Below are 14,776 nucleotides of genomic sequence, written 5' to 3'. Positions count from 1 at the left end.
TGACTTCGCTGAACAAACACGTGTCTGGAAGGGCCCTCCCCGTCGTAACTCGAGAATATGCCCCAGGTTCCGGCCACAACTCGAGAAAAACGATGAGACTTCCCCCTCGCCGCGACATGAGGCCAGATTCCCCTGCACTGCGTGCAGAGCAATTCCGTGTTCCACATCAAACGTGAAAGGAGCCTTGATTTCCTTGATGGCACTCCAGAGAAAACCCAAGATCACTGTCTCAAGTCTAGAGGGATTCTGAGGTCACTGGAGCAACACGAAAGGGCTCCGTGGACCCCAAATCAACTCGAGATGAGAGCATAGTCCCTGGCTTCGACTCAAGAGGAATACCAACTTTCCACAAGCCCCTCAAGAGGGGGCTTCTCTCAGCTACAGGTATGTGAGAGGGACCCTGAGTTTGTGGCCTCAAGTGGAATGGACACCGAGATGCTCTGACTCAAAGTAAGGCCGGATATCCCTGCAGTGAATTGAATGCAGGCTCGTCTTGCATCTCCCAAGAGGAAGGGATGTCTGAATCCCCTGTGGAGACCACAGAGAAAGACCTAGTTCTCAGCCTCATGGCTACCGGAGGCCTCACATTCTTTGAAAACTCGAGAGGTCCACGGATATCAATGCTTCCAAAGGAGACGATGCCTGACTCCTCTTGAAAATGGATAGGAGTCGCAGGATCCCTGTGGCACGTGGAAAGAGACCCTGGGTCTCTCGCCTCACGTGGAGACGCGTCCCAATTGCCATGCCAAGACGCGAGGAGAATCCCGAGGTCTCCCTCGCACCTAGGCAGGAGTCCTGACGTCGCTGAAGAAACACGTGTCTGGAAGAGCCCTCCCCGTCGTAACTCGTGAATATACCCCAGGTTCCGGCCGTAACTAGAGAAAAACCATGAGACTTCCCCTCGCCGCGACATGAGGCCCGATTCCCCTGCACTGCGTGCTGAGCAATTCCGTGTTCCACATCAAAAGTGAAAAGAGCCTTGATTTCCTTGATGGCACTCCAGAGAAAAACCAAGATCACTGTCTCAAGTCTAGAGGGATCCTGAGGTCACTGGAGCAAAAGCAAAGGGCTCCGTGGACCCCAAATCAACTCGAGATGAGAGCTTAGTCCCTGGCTTCGACTCAAGAGGAATACCAACTTTCCACAAGCACCTCAAGAGGAGGCTTCTCTCAGCTACAGGTATGTGAGACGGACCCTGAGTTTGTGGCCTCAAGTGGAATGGACACCAAGATGCTCTGACTCGAAGCAAGGCCGGATATCCCTGCAGTGAATTGAATGCAGGCTCGTCTTGCATCTCCCAAGACGAAGGGATGTCTGAATCCCCTGTGGAGACCACAGAGAAGACCTAGTTCTCAGCCTCATCGCGAACGGAGGCCTCACATCCTTTGAAAACTCGAGAGGTCCTCGGAGATCAATGCTTCCAAAGGAGACGATGCCTGACTCCTCTTGAAAGTGGATAGGAGTCCCAGGATCCCTGTGGCACGTGGAAAGGGACCCTGGGTCTCCCGCCTCACGTGGAGACGCGTCCCAAAGGCCATGCCAATACCCGAGGAGAATCCCGAGGTGTCCCTCGCACCTAGGCAGGAGTCCTGATGTCGCTGAACAAACACGTGTCTGGAGGGGCCCTCCCCGTCGTAACTCGAGAATATACCCCAGGTTCCGGCCGCAACTCGAGAAAAACCATGAGACGTCCCCTTCGCCGCGAGATAAGGCCCAATTGCCCTGCACTGCGTGCAGAGCAATTCCGTGTTCCACATCAAACGTTAAAGGAGCCTTGATTTCCTTGATGGCACTCCAGAGAAAACCCAAGATCACTGTCTCAAGTCTAGAGGGATCCTGAGGTCACTGGAGCAACACGAAAGGGCTCCGAGGACCCCAAATCAACTCGAGATGAGAGCTTAGTCCCTGGCTTCGACTCAAGAGGAATAAGAACTTTCCACAAGCCCCTCAAGAGGAGGCTTCTCTCAGCTACAGGTATGTGAGAGGGACCCTGAGTTTGTGGCCTCAAGTAGAATGGACACCGAGATGCTCTGACTCGAAGTAAGGCCGGATATCCCTGCAGTGAATTGAATGCAGGCTCGTCTTGCATCTCCCAAGACGAAGGGATGTCTGAATCCCCTGTGGAGACCACAGAGAAAGACCTAGTTCTCAGCCTCATGGCGACCGGAGGCCTCACATTCTTTGAAAACTCGAGAGGTCCACAGATATCAATGCTTCCAAAGGAGACGATGCCTGACTCCTCTTGAAAATGGATAGGAGTCCCAGGATCCCTGTGGCACGTGGAAAGGGACCCTGGGTCTCCCGCCTCACGTGGAGACACGTCCCAATTGCCATGCCAAGACGCGAGGAGAATCCCGAGGTCTCCCTCGCACCTAGGCAGGAGTCCTGACGTCGCTGAAGAAACACGTGTCTGGAAGAGCCCTCCCCGTCGTAACTCGTGAATATACCCCAGGTTCCGGCCGTAACTAGAGAAAAACCATGAGACTTCCCCTCGCCGCGTCATGAGGCCCGATTCCCCTGCACTGCATGCTGAGAAATTCCGTGTTCCACATCAAAAGTGAAAGGAGCCTTGATTTCCTTGATGGCACTCCAGAGAAAAACCAAGATCACTGTCTCAAGTCTAGAGGGATCCTGAGGTCACTGGAGCAAAAGGAAAGGGCTCCGTGGACCCCAAATCAACTCGAGATGAGAGCTTAGTCCCTGGCTTCGACTCAAGAGGAATACCAACTTTCCACAAGCACCTCAAGAGGAGGCTTCTCTCAGCTACAGGTATGTGAGACGGACCCTGAGTTTGTGGCCTCAAGTGGAATGGACACCGAGATGCTCTGACTCGAAGCAAGGCCAGATATCCCTGCAGTGAATTGAATGCAGGCTCGTCTTGCATCTCCCAAGTCCAAGGGTTGTCTGAATCCCCTGTGGAGACCACAGAGAAGACCTAATTCTCCGCCTCATCGCGACCGGAGACCTCACATCCTTTGAAAACACGAGAGGTCCACGGAGATCAATGCTTCCAAAGGAGACGATGCCTGACTCCTCTTGAATGTGGATAGGAGTCCCAGGATCCCTGTGGCACGTGGAAAGGGACCCTGGGTCTCCCGCCTCACGTGGAGACGCGTCCCAAAGGCCATGCCAATACTCGAGGAGAATCCCGAGGTGTCCCTCGCACCTAGGCAGGAGTCCTGATGTCGCTGAACAAACACGTGTCTTGAGGGGCCCTCCCCGTCGTAACTCGAGAATATACCCCAGGTTCCGGCCGCAACTCCAGAAAAACCATGAGACTTCCCCTTCGCCGCGACATGAGGCCCGATTCCCCTGCACTGCGTGCTGAGCAATTCCGTGTTCCACATCAAAAGTGAAAGGAGCCTTGATTTCCTTGATGGCACTCCTGAGAAAACCCAAGATCACTGTCTCAAGTCTAGAGGGATCCTGAGGTCACTGGAGCAAAAGGAAAGGGCTCCGTGGACCCCAAATCAACTCGAGATGAGAGCTTAGTCCCTGGCTTCGACTCAAGAGGAATACCAACTTTCCACAAGCACCTCAAGAGGAGGCTTCTCTCAGCTACAGGTATGTGAGATGGACCCTGAGTTTGTGGCCTCAAGTAGAATGGACACCGAGATGCTCTGACTCAAAGTAAGGCCGGATATCCCTGCAGTGAATTGAATGCAGGCTCGTCTTGCATCTCCCAAGACGAAGGGATGTCTGAATCCCCTGTGGAGATCAGAGAAAGACCTAGTTCTCAGCCTCATGGCGACCGGAGGCCTCACATCCTTTGAAAACTCGAGAGGTCCGCGGAGAAAAATGCTTCCAAAGGAGACGATGCCTGACTCCTCTTGAAAATGGATAGGAGTCCCAGGATCCCTGTGGCACGTGGAAAGGGACACTGGTTCTCCCGCTTCACGTGGAGACGCGTCCCAATTGCCATGCCAAGACGCGAGGAGAATCCCGAGGTGTCCCTCGCACCTAGGCAGGAGTCCTGACGTCGCTGAACAAACACGTGTCTGGAAGGGCCCTCCCCGTCGTAAGTCGAGAATATACCCCAGGTTCCGGCCGCAACTCGAGAAAAACCATGAGACTTCCCCTTCGCCGCGAGATAAGGCCCGATTCCCCTGCACTGCGTGCAGAGCAATTCCCTGTTCCACATCAAACGTGAAAGGAGCCTTGATTTCCTTGATGGCACTCCAGAGAAAACCCAAGATCACTGTCTCAAGTCTAGAGGGATCCTGAGGTCACTGGAGCAACACGAAAGGGCTCCGTGGACCCCAAATCAACTCGAGATGAGAGCTTAGTCCCTGGCTTCGACTCAAGAGGAATACCAACTTTCCACAAGCACCTCAAGAGGAGGCTTCTCTCAGCTACAGGTATGTGAGAGGGACCCTGAGTTTGTGGCCTCAAGTAGAATGGACACCGAGATGCTCTGACTCGAAGTAAGGCCGGATATCCCTGCAGTGAATTGAATGCAGGCTCGTCTTGCATCTCCCAAGACGAAGGGATGTCTGAATCCCCTGTGGATACCACAGAGAAAGACCTAGTTCTCCTCGTCATCGCGACCAGAGGCCTCACATCCTTTGAAAACTCGAGAGGTCCGCGGAGATGAATGCTTCCAGAGGAGACGATGCCTGACTCCTCTTGAAAATACAGAGGAGTCCCAGGATCCCTGTGGCACGTGGAAAGGGACCCTGGGTCTCCCGCCTCACGTGGAGACGCGTCCCAATTGCCATGCCAAGACTCGAGGAGAATCCCGAGGTGTCCCTCCCACCTAGGCAGGAGTCCTGACGTCGCTGAACAAACACGTGTCTGGAAGGGCCCTCCCCGTCGTAACTCGAGAATATCCCCCAGGTTCCGGCCGCAACTCGAGAAAAACCATGAGATTTCCCCTTCGCCGCCAGATGAGGCCTGATTCCCCTGCACTGCGTGCAGAGCAATTCCGTGTTCCACATCAAAAGTGAAAGGAGCCTTGATTTCCTTGATGGCACTCCAGAGAAAACCCAAGATCACTGTCTCAAGTCTAGAGGGATCTTGAGGTCACTGGAGCAACACGAAAGGGCTCCGTGGACCCCAAATCAACTCGAGATGAGAGCTTAGTCCCTGGCTTCGACTCAAGAGGAATACCAACTTTCCACAAGCACCTCAAGAGGAGGCTTCTCTCAGCTACAGGTATGTGAGAGGGCCCCTGAGTTTGTGGCCTCAAGTGGAATGGACACCGAGATGCTCTGACTCGAAGTAAGGCCGGATATCCCTGCAGGGAATTGAATGCAGGCTCGTCTTGCATCTCCCAAGACGAAGGGATGTCTGAATCCCGTGTGTAGACCACAGAGAAAGACCTAATTCTCCGCCTCATCGCGAGCGGAGGCCTCACATCCTTTGAAAACTCGAGAGGTCCGCGGAGATCAATGCTTCCAAAGGAGACGATGCCTGACTCCTCTTGAAAATGGATAGGAGTCCCAGGATCCCTGTGGCACGTGGAAAGGGACACTGGGTCTCCCGCCTCACGTGAAGACGCGTCCCAATTGCCATTCCAAGACGCGAGGAGAATCCCGAGGTGTCCCTCGCACCTAGGCAGGAGTCCTGACGTTGCTGAACAAAGACGTGTCTGGACGGGCCCTCCCCGTCGTAACTCGAGAATATACCCAAGGTTCCGGCCGCAACTCGAGAAAAACAATGAGAATTTCCCCTCGCCGCGAGATGAGCCCCGATTCCCCTGCAATGCGTGCAGAGCAATTCCGGGTTCCACATCAAACGTGAAAGGAGCCTTGATTTCCTTGATGGGACTCCAGAGAAAACCCAAGATCACTGTCTCAAGTCTAGAGGGATCCTGAGGTCACTGGAGCAACACGAAAGGGCTCCGTGGACCCCAAATCAAATCGTGATGAGAGCTTAGTCCCTGGCTTCGACTCAAGAGGAATACCAACTTTCCACAAGCACCTCAAGAGGAGGCTTCTCTCAGCTACAGGTATATGAGAGGGACCCTGAGTTTGTGGCCTCAAGTGCAATGGACACCGAGATGCTCTGACTCGAAGTAAGGCCGGATATCCCTGCAGTGAATTGAATGCTGGCTCGTCTTGCATCTCCCAAGACGAAGGGATGTCTGAATCCCCTGTGGAGACCACAGAGAAAGACCTAGTTCTCCGCCTCATCGCGACCGGAGGCCTCACATCCTTTGAAAACTCAAGAGGTCCGCGGAGATCAATGCTTCCAAAGGAGACGATGCCTGACTCCTCTTGAAAATGGATAGGAGTCCCAGGATCCCTGTGGCACGTGGAAAGGGACACTGGGTCTCCCGCCTCACGTGGAGATGCTTCCCAAATGCCATGCCAAGACTCGAGGAGAATCCCGAGGTGTCCCTCGCACCTAGGCAGGAGTCCTGACGTCGCTGAACAAACACGTGTCTGGAAGGGCCCTCCCCGTCGTAAATCGAGAATATACCCAAGGTTCCGGCCGCAACTAGAGAAAAACCATGAGGTTTCCCCCTCGCCGCGAGTTGAGGCCCGATTCCCCTGCACTGCATGCAGAGCAATTCTGTGTTCCACATCAAACGTGAAAGCAGGCTTGATTTCCTTGATGGCACTCCAGAGAAAACCCAAGATCACTGTCTCAAGTCTAGAGGGATCCTGAGGTCACTGGACCAACAGGAAAGGGCTCCATGGACCCCAAATCAACTCGAGATGAGAGCTTAGTCCCTGGCTTAGACTCAAGAGGAATACCAACTTTCCACAAGCACCTCAAGAGGAGGCTTCTTTCAGCTACAGGTATGTGAGAGGGACCCTGAGTTTGTGGACTCAAGTGCAATGGACACCGAGATGCTCTGACTAGAAGTAAGGCCGGATATCCCTGCAGTGAATTGAATGCAGGCTCGTCTTGCATCTCCCAAGACGAAGGGATGTCTGAATCCCCAGTGCAGAACACAGAGAAAGACCTAGAGCTACATCTCAACGCGACTGGAGGCCTCACATCCTTTGAAAACTCGAGAGGTCCGCGGAGATCAATGCTTCCAAAGGAGACGATGCCTGACTCCTCTTTAAAATGGATAGGAGTCCCAGGATCCCTGTGGCACGTGTAAAGGGACCCTGGGTCTCCCGCCTCACGTGGAGACGCGTCCCAATTGCCATGCCAAGACTCGAGGAGAATCCCGAGGTGTCCCTCTCACCTAGGCAGGAGTCCTGACGTCGCTGAACAAACACGTGTCTGGAAGGGCCCTCCCCGTCGTAACTCGAGAATATACCCCAGGTTCGGGCCGCAACTCGAGAAAAACCATGAGACTTCCCCCTCGACGTGAGATGAGGCACGATTCCCCTGGACTGCGTGCAGAGCAATTCCGTGCTCCACATCCAACCTGAAAGGAGCCTTGATTTCCTTGATGGCACTCCAGAGAAAATCCAAGATCACTGTCTCAAGTCTAGAGGGATCCTGAGGTCACTGGAGCAACAGGAAAGGGCTCCGTGGACCCCAAATTAACTCGAGATGAGAGCTTAGTCCCTGGCTTCGACTCAAGAGGAATACCAACTTTCCACAAGCACCTCAAGAGGAGGCTTCTCTCAGCTACAGGTATGTGAGAGGGACCCTGAGTTTGTGGCCTCAAGTGCAATGGACACCGAGATGCTCTGACTCGAAGTAAGGCCAGATATCCCTGCATTGAATTGAATGCAGGCTCGTCTTGCATCTCCCAAGACGAAGGGATGTCTGATTCCCCTGTGGAGACCACAGAGAAAGACGTAATTCTCCGTCTCTTCGCGACCGGAGGCCTCACATCCTTTGAAAACTCGAGAGGTCCGCGGAGAACAATGCTTCCAAAGGAGATGATGCCTGACTCCTCTTGAAAATGGATAGGAGTCCCAGGATCCCTGTGGCACGTGGAAAGGGACCCTGGGTCTCCCGCCTCACGTAGAGACGCGTCCCAATTGCCATGCCAAGACTCGAGGAGAATCCCGAGTTGTCCCTCGCACCTAGACAGGAGTCCTGACGTCGCTGAACAAACACGTGTCTGGAAGGGACCTCCCCGTCCTAACTTGAGAATATACCCCAGGTTCCGGCCAGAACTCGAGAAAAACCATGAGATTTACCCCTCGCCGCGAGATGAGGCCCGATTCCCTTGCCCTGCGTGGAGAGCAATTCCGTATTCCACATCAAAAATGAAAGGAGCCTTGATTTCCTTGATGGCACTCGAGAGAAAACCCAAGATCACTGTCTCAAGTCTAGAGGGATCCTGAGGTCACTGGAGCAACATGAAAGGGCTCCGTGGACCCCAAATCAACTCGAGGTGAGAGCTTAGTCCCTGGCTTCGACTCAGGAGGAATACCAACTTTCCACAAGCACCTCAAGAGGAGGCTTCTCTCAGCTACAGGTATGTGAGAGGGACCCTGAGTTTGTGGCCTCAAATGGAATGGACACCGAGATGCTCTGACTCGAAGTAAGGCCGGATATCCCTGCAGTGAATTGAATGCAGGCTCGCCTTGCATCTCCCAAGACGAAGGGATGTCTGAATCCCCTGTGGAGACCACAGAGAAAGACCTAATTCTCCGTCTCATCGCGACCGGAGGCCTCACATCCTTGGAAAACTGGAGAGTCCGCGGAGATCAATGCTTACAAAGGATACGATGCCTGACTCCTCTTGAAAATGGATAGGAGTCCCAGGATCCCTGTGGCACGTGGAAAGGGACCCTGGGTCTCCCGCCTCACGTGGAGACGCGTCCCAATTGCCATGCCAAGACGCGAGGAGAATCCCGAGGTGTCCCTCACACCTAGGCAGGAGTCCTGACGTCGCTGAACAAACACGTGTCTGGAAGGGCCCTCCCCGTCGTAACTCGAGAATATACCCCAGGTTCCGGCCGCAACTCGAGAAAAACCATGAGACTTCCCCCTCGCCGCAAGATGAGGCCCGACTCCCCTGCCCTGCATGCAGAGCAATTCCGTATTCCACATCATAAATGAAAGGAGCCTTGATTTCCTTGATGGCACTCCAGAGAATACCCAAGATCACTGTCTCAAGTCTAGAGGGATCCTGAGGTCACTGGAGCAACACGAAAGGGCTCCGTGGACCCCAAATCAACTCGAGATGAGAGCTTAGTCTCTGGCTTCGACTCAAGAGGAAAGCCAACTTTCCACAAGCACCTCAAGAGGAGGCTTCTCTCAGCTACAGGTATGTGAGAGGGACCCTGAGTTTGTGGCCTCAAGTGGAATGGACACCGAGATGCTCTGACTCGAAGTAAGGCCGGATATCCCTGCAGTGAATTGAATGCAGGCTCGTCTTGCATCTCCCAAGACGAAGGGTTGTCTGAATCCCCTGTGGAGACCACAGAGAAAGACCTAGTCCTCCTCCTGCTCGCGACCGGAGGCCTCATATCCTTTGAAAACTCGAGAGGTCCGCTGAGATCAATACTTCCGAAGGAGACGATGCCTGACTCCTCTTGAAAATGGATAGGAGTCCCAGGATCCCTGTGTCACGTGGAAAGGGACCCTGGGTCTCCCGCCTCACGTGGAGATGCGTCCCAATTGCAATGCAAAGACTCGAGGAGAATCCCGAGGTGTCCCTCGCACCTAGGCAGGGGTCCTGAAGTCGCTGAACAAACACGTGTCTGGAAGGGCCCTCCCCGTCGTAACTCAAGAATATACACCAGGTTCCGGCCGCAACTCGAGAAAAACCATGAGACATCCTCCTCGCCACGAGATGAGGCCCGATTCCCCTGCACTGCGTGCAGAGCAATTCCTTGTTCCACATCAAACGTGAAAGGAGCCTTGATTTCCTTGATGGCACTCCAGAGAAAACCCAAGATCACTGTCTCAAGTCTAGAGGGATCCTGAGGTCACTGGAGCAACACGAAAGGGCTCCGTGGACCCCAAATCAACTCGAGATGAGAGCTTAGTCCCTGGCTTCAACTCAAGAGGAATAGCAACTTTCCACAAGCACCTCAAGAGGAGGCTTCTCTCAGCTACAGGTATGTGAGAGGGACCCTGAGTTTGTGGCCTAAAGTGGAATGGACACCGAGATGCTCTGACTCGAAGTAAGGCCGGATATCCCTGCAGTGAACTGAATGCAGTCTCGTCTTGCATCTCCCAAGACGAAGGGATGTCTGAATCACCTGTGGAGACCACAGAGAAAGACCGAGTTCTCCGCCTCATCGCGAGCGGAGGCCTCACATATTTTGAAAACTCGAGATGTCCGCGGAGATCAATGCTTCCAAAGGAGACGATGCCTGACTCCTCTTGAAAATGGATAGGAGTCCCAGGATCCCTGTGGCACGTGGAAAGGGACCCTGGGTCTCCCGCCTCACGTGGAGACGCGTCCAAATTGCCATGCCAAGACTCGAGGAGAATCCCGAGGTGTCCCTCGCACCTAGGCAGTAGTCCTCATGTCGCTGAACAAACCCGTGTCTGGAAGGGCCCTCCCCGTCGTAACTCGAGAATATACCCCAGGTTCCGGCCACAACTCGAGAAAAACCATGAGGCTTCCCCCTCGCCGCGGGATGAGGCCCGATTCCCCAGCACTGCGTGCAGAGCAATTCCGTGTTCCACATCAAACGTAATCGGAGCCTTGATTTCCTTGATGGCACTCAAGAGAAAACCCAAGATCACTGTCTCAAGTCTAGAGGGATCCTGAGGTCACTGGAGCAACACGAAAGGGCTCCGTGGACCCCAAATCAACTCGAGATGAGAGCTTAGTCCCTGGCTTCGACTCAAGAGGAATACCAACTTTCCACAAGCACTTCAAGAGGAGGCTTCTCACAGCTACATGTATGTGAGAGGGACCCTGAGTTTGTGGCCTCAAGTGGAATGGACACCGAGATGCTGTGACTCGAAGTAAGGCCGGATATCCCTGCAGTGAATTGAATGCAGGCTCGTCTTGCATCTCCCAAGACGAAGGGATGTCTGAATCCCCTGTGCAGAACACAGAGAAAGACCTAATTCTCCGCCTCATCGTGACCGGAGGCCTCACTTCCTTTGAAAACTCGAGAGGTCTGCAGAAATCAATGCTTCCGAGGAAAAGATGCCTGACTCCTCTTGAAAATGGATAGGAGTCCCAGGATCCCTGTGGCACGTGGAAAGGGAACCTGGGTCTCTCGCCTCACGTGGAGACGAGTCCCAATTGCCATGCCAAGACTCGAGGAGAATCCCGAGGTGTCCCTCCCACCTAGGCAGGAGTCCTGACGTCGCTGAACAAACACGTGTCTGGAAGGGCCCTCCCCGTCGTAACTCGAGAATATACCCCAGGTTCGGGCCGCAACTCGAGAAAAACCATGAGATTTACCACTCGCCGCGAGTTGAGGCCCGATTCCCCTGCACTGCATGCAGAGCAATTCCGTGTTCCAAAATCAAACGTGAAAGGAGCCTTGATTTCCTTGATGGCACTCCAGAGAAAACCCAAGATCACTGTCTCAAGTCTAGAGGGATCCTGAGGTCACTGGAGCAACACGAAAGGGTTCCGTTGACCCCAAATTAACTCGAGATGAGAGCTTAGTCCCTGGCTTCGACTCAAGAGAAATACCAACTTTCCACAAGCACTTCCGGAGGAGGCTTCTCTCAGCTACAGGTATGTGAGAGGGACCCTGAGTTTGTGGCCTCAAGTGGAATGGATACCGAGATGCTCTGACTCGAAGTAAGGCCGGATATCCCTGCAGTGAATTGAATGCAGGCTCGTCTTGCATCTCCCAAGACGAAGGGATGTCTGAATCCCCTGTGGAGACCACAGAGAAAGACCTAATTATCTGCCTCATCGCGACCGGAGGCCTCACATCCTTTGAAAACTCGAGAGGTAAGCGGAGATCAATGCTTCCAAAGGAGACGACGCCTGACTCCTCTTGAAAATGGATAGGAGTCCCAGGATCGCTGTGGCACGTGGAAAGGGACCCTGGGTCTCCCGCCTCACATGGAGACGCGTCCCAATTGCCATGCCAAGACTCGAGGAGAATCCCGGGGTGTCCCTCGCACCTAGGCAGGAGTCCTGACGTCGCTGAACAAACACGTATCTGGAAGGGCCCTCCCCATCGTAACTCGAGAATATACCCCAGGTTCGGGCCGCAACTCGAGAAAAACCATGAGATTTCCCCCTCGCCGAGAGTTGAGGCTCGATTCCCCTGCACTGCATGCAGAGCAATTCCGTGTTCCAAAATCAAACGTGAAAGGAGCCTTGATTTCCTTGATGGCACTCCAGAGAAAACCCAAGATCACTGTCTCAAGTCTAGAGGGATCCTGAGGTCACTGGAGCACCACGAAAGGGCTCCGTGGACCCCAAATCAACTCGAGATGAGAGCTTAGTCCCTGGCTTCGACTCAAGAGGAATAGCAACTTTCCACAAGCACCTCAAGAGGAGGCTTCTCTCAGCTACAGGTATGTGAGAGGGACCCTGAGTTTGTGGCCTCAAGTGGAATGGACACCGAGATGCTCTGACTCGAAGTAAGGCCGGATATCCCTGCAGTGAATTGAATGCAGGCTCGTCTTGCATCTCCCAAGACGAAGGGATGTCTGAATCCCCTGTGGAGACCACAGAGAAAGACCTAATTATCTGCCTCATCGCGACCGGAGGCCTCACATCCTTTGAAAACTCGAGAGGTAAGCGGAGATCAATGCTTCCAAAGGAGACGACGCCTGACTCCTCTTGAAAATGGATAGGAGTCCCAGGATCGCTGTGGCACGTGAAAAGGGACCCTGGGTCTCCCGCCTCACATGGAGACGCGTCCCAATTGCCATGCCAAGACTCGAGGAGAATCCCGGGGTGTCCCTCGCACCTAGGCAGGAGTCCTGACGTCGCTGAACAAACACGTGTCTGGAAGGGCCCTCCCCATCGTAACTCGAGAATATACCCCTGGTTCGGGCCGCAACTCGAGAAAAACCATGAGATTTCCCCTTCGCCGAGAGTTGAGGCTCGATTCCCCTGCACTGCATGCAGAGCAATTCCGTGTTCCAAAATCAAACGTGAAAGGAGCCTTGATTTCCTTGATGGCACTCCAGAGAAAACCCAAGATCACTGTCTCAAGTCTAGAGGGATCCTGAGGTCACTGGAGCAACACGAAAGGGCTCCGTGGACCCCAAATCAACTCGAGATGAGAGCTTAGTCCCTGGCTTCGACTCAAGAGGAATACCAACTTTCCACAAGCACCTCAAGAGGAGGCTTCTCTCAGCTACAGGTATGTGAGAGGGACCCTGAGTTTGTGGCCTCAAGTGGAATGGACACCGAGATGCTCTGACTCGAAGTAAGGCCGGATATCCCTGCAGTGAATTGAATGCAGTCTCGTCTTGCATCTCCCAAGACGAAGGGATGTCTGAATCACCTGTGGAGACCACAGAGAAAGACCGAGTTCTCCGCCTCATCGCGAGCGGAGGCCTCACATCCTTTGAAAACTCGAGAGGTCCGCGGAGATCAATGCTTCCAAAGGAGACGATGCCTGACTCCTCTTGAAAATGGATAGGAGTCCCAGGATCCCTGTGGCACGTGGAAAGGGACCCTGGGTCTCCCGCCTCACGTGGAGACGCGTCCAAATTGCCATGCCAAGACTCGAGGAGAATCCCGAGGTGTCCCTCGCACCTAGGCAGTAGTCCTCATGTCGCTGAACAAACCCGTGTCTGGAAGGGCCCTCCCCGTCGTAACTCGAGAATATACCCCAGGTTCCGGCCACAACTCGAGAAAAACCATGAGGCTTCCCCCTCGCCGCGGGATGAGGCCCGATTCCACAGCACTGCGTGCAGAGCAATTCCGTGTTCCACATCAAACGTAATCGGAGCCTTGATTTTATTGATGGCACTCAAGAGAAAACCCAAGATCACTGTCTCAAGTCTAGAGGGATCCTGAGGTCACTGGAGCAACACGAAAGGGCTCCGTGGACCCCAAATCAACTCGAGATGAGAGCTTAGTCCCTGGCTTCGACTCAAGAGGAATACCAACTTTCCACAAGCACTTCAAGAGGAGGCTTCTCACAGCTACATGTATGTGAGAGGGACCCTGAGTTTGTGGCCTCAAGTGGAATGGACACCGAGATGCTGTGACTCGAAGTAAGGCCGGATATCCCTGCAGTGAATTGAATGCAGGCTCGTCTTGCATCTCCCAAGACGAAGGGATGTCTGAATCCCCTGTGCAGAACACAGAGAAAGACCTAATTCTCTGCCTCATCGCGAGGGGAGGCCTCACATCCTTTGAAAATTCGAGAGGTCTGCGAAGATGAATGCTTCCAAAGGCGACGATGCCTGACTCCTCTTGAAAATGGATAGGAGTCCCAGGATACCTGTGGCACGTGGAAAGGGACCCTGGGTCTCCCGCCTCACGTGGAGACGCGTCCCAATTGCCATGCCAAGACTCGAGGAGAATCCCGAGGTGTCCTTCACACCTAGGCAGGAGTCCTGACGTCGCTGAACAAACACGTGTCGGGAAGGGCCCTCCCCGTCGTAACTCGAGAATATACCCCAGGTTCCGGCCGCAACTCGAGAAAAACCATGAGATTTCCCCCTTGCCGCAAGTTGAGGCCCGATTCCCCTGCACTGCATGCAGAGCAATTCCGTGTTCCACATCAAACGTGAAAGGAGCCTTGATTTACTTGATGGCACTCCAGAGAAAACCCAAGATCACTGTCTCAAGTCTAGAGGGATCCTGAGGTCACTGGAGCAAAAAGAAAGGGCCCCGTGGACCCCAAATCAACTCGAGATGAGAGCTTAGTCCCTGGCTTCGACTCAAGAGGAATACCAACTTTCCACAAGCACCTCAAGAGGAGGCTTCTCTCAGCTACACGTATGTGAGAGGGACCCGGAGTTTGTGGCCTCAAGTGCAATGGACACCGAGATGCTCTGACTCGAAGTA

The sequence above is a fragment of the Dama dama genome, chromosome 3, assembly GCF_033118175.1.
Source record: "Dama dama isolate Ldn47 chromosome 3, ASM3311817v1, whole genome shotgun sequence".
NCBI classification, from domain to species: Eukaryota; Metazoa; Chordata; class Mammalia; order Artiodactyla; family Cervidae; genus Dama; species Dama dama.
This window is presented reverse-complemented; position numbering follows the sequence as displayed.